The sequence below is a fragment of the Etheostoma cragini genome, chromosome 16 (assembly GCF_013103735.1).
Source record: "Etheostoma cragini isolate CJK2018 chromosome 16, CSU_Ecrag_1.0, whole genome shotgun sequence".
Classification (NCBI taxonomy): domain Eukaryota; kingdom Metazoa; phylum Chordata; class Actinopteri; order Perciformes; family Percidae; genus Etheostoma; species Etheostoma cragini.
Window position 1 is genome coordinate 15,306,702 of NC_048422.1, and position 2,176 is coordinate 15,308,877.

A 2,176-nucleotide genomic window follows, 5' to 3' on the forward strand; every position below is an offset into this window, starting at 1 on the left:
TATGCAACGCAATTTCGTTCTGTATGCACTCTGTACATATAAAATGACAAATAAATAAAGTTGAAGTTGAAGTTGAAGATAAAGCAGTATGTTTGCAAGATACAGTACATACCTGCATATGTTTGATTGAATATTAGTTTGGTCCCTTATTGCACTGATAAGATTCTAACTGTAGCTTGCGCAAGAACATTGTAAAGCATTAGGTACTCCGTCCTTCTTTTGGCAACAGGTATAAAGTAACTACAAGATTAAAGAGGTAGAGTCTTACACGCTCTCATTTACTTTGTGTACTTGGCTCAGAACGAAGGTTATGGTGTTTGTAGTAGTATATAGATGTATTTTGCGGGCTTTGTTCACTTACTTTAAATACACACTGAGCCATTTCACATATAACTGTGGATTAGGGCTGTGCAATGAATCAACATTTTAATCCCGATTATGATTTCAGCTCCTAATAATCATAAACACAGAGTAATCAAGAAAAAAACATTATTTTGCACATTACGTTTTGCAAGTAAAGTCTTATGTTGTCTTGTGTTCCAATAAATAAAATAATTTCAAATGGGGCAAGAATGAAGGGACATTTCACAGTTCTAGGTGTTTTCACTATTAATTTGTTTAAATTGTTTACTGTTTGTTTTAAGTTCAGTAATTGCAACATCTTTCCAAAAGACAATGAGTAATTGTGTTACACAATTGTGATTTCAATATTCCATAATCAAGCAACCCTACCATAGATTCTCCAGATGCTCTGTCAAGCAAGGGCAATATTGTAGTCTTCTATAATAAACCAGGGCAGCATCTGTTCAGCACCAGCAGTCTGTTACCTCAGATGAACAGCAGTGATCTGACCAAGTCCATTGACAGCTTTGTTGTGGCGATGCTTGAGATATTTTTAGATATTTAAGATTATTTTTTGGGGCTTTTCTGTCATTATTTGATAGGACAGCTAGGTGAGAAAGAGGAAGACATGCAGGAAATCATCACAGGTCAGGTTCAAACTCTGGACCTCTGCATCAAGGCATAAACCTCTCAGTATGTGTGTACCTGCTCTAACCACTGAGCCAACCCAGCTACCAGGAGTCTTTTTAAATTAAGTGGGGAATGTTAGGAACATGTACTTATTCCACTCTCCCCTCTGCTTTGCTGCTGTGTAGAAGTTATAGACGTCAGTGCCTCTTCAGCTAATCCTCTTAAACATCACCGAACATTTTCCAATGTGCTGCTGTAGCCGAACGTGGGGCATCCAGTGTTAATCAAAACAGACACAAAATATTGTTAATGTTAGGAGCTTAGGGGTAAGGTTGATAGGCGCAGCACTATGTTCTTTTCTCCCCTCCTCAATCACCTCTTATTGTTATCTACAAAAGCTCCACATCATAAACCAAACACGTCTAATGTGCACTTTTGCCAGCTTTACAGATTTGTTTGAAAGGAGCTAGTGCAGTTGGCAAATGGACCATAGGCAGGAATTATAGGGTGGTTATTTATCTTTTAGTTGTTTTGAACACTATTGGATGGATTGTTATTGAATTTAGTACAGATATTCATGGTGCCCAGAGGAAGAACCCTACTGACTTTGGTGATCCTCTGACTTTTAGTCTAGCACCACCACAACCGGATTGAAATCTAGTACAGTCATTCAATCTCAGGACAAATTGTGATCCTTTTGATGATGCCTTCACGTTTATCCAGCGCCTTCATCAGATCAAAAGTTGAATTTATCCAATACTTATGACTGAATACCTGCAAAACTACCAACATCTCCATCCGCCTCAGCTGTAGTTTGTGTTTAATGCTAATAATCAAATGTTGTCATGCTATCATGCTAATATACAATGCTAAGGATGCTTGGACCTGCTTCACATTAGCATGTTAACCATGCCATTGAAATCCTTTGCATGCTGATAAGCATTTAGTTCACAGCAGCACTCTGCACAGCCTCACAGTAATTTCTGTGAACGGTTTGTTATTAACTCAACATTGTTTTCACTAAATTCTGCTAAAGCAGCAGAGCTCCTTCGGTCACTGGCTCTTTCTACTGACTGGAGCCAAGAAACATTTTAGGTGTTCATTTGTGCTGACGGCCAGTTTGCCCTCAAAACAGAATCCACAGCTGCATTAGTCCTGTCCAGCTGGGAGGTTGTCGAGAACTGTTTTTATCATCTATGCATAA

At 38.6% G+C, this 2,176-nt stretch overlaps 1 protein-coding gene across 1 annotated transcript in view; it reads left to right on the forward strand.

The window, feature by feature from the left end:
- Positions 1–2,176, forward strand: part of rgs3a (regulator of G protein signaling 3a) — a 130,529-nt gene that overhangs the window by 11,368 nt on the left and 116,985 nt on the right. The window lies entirely within an intron of this gene.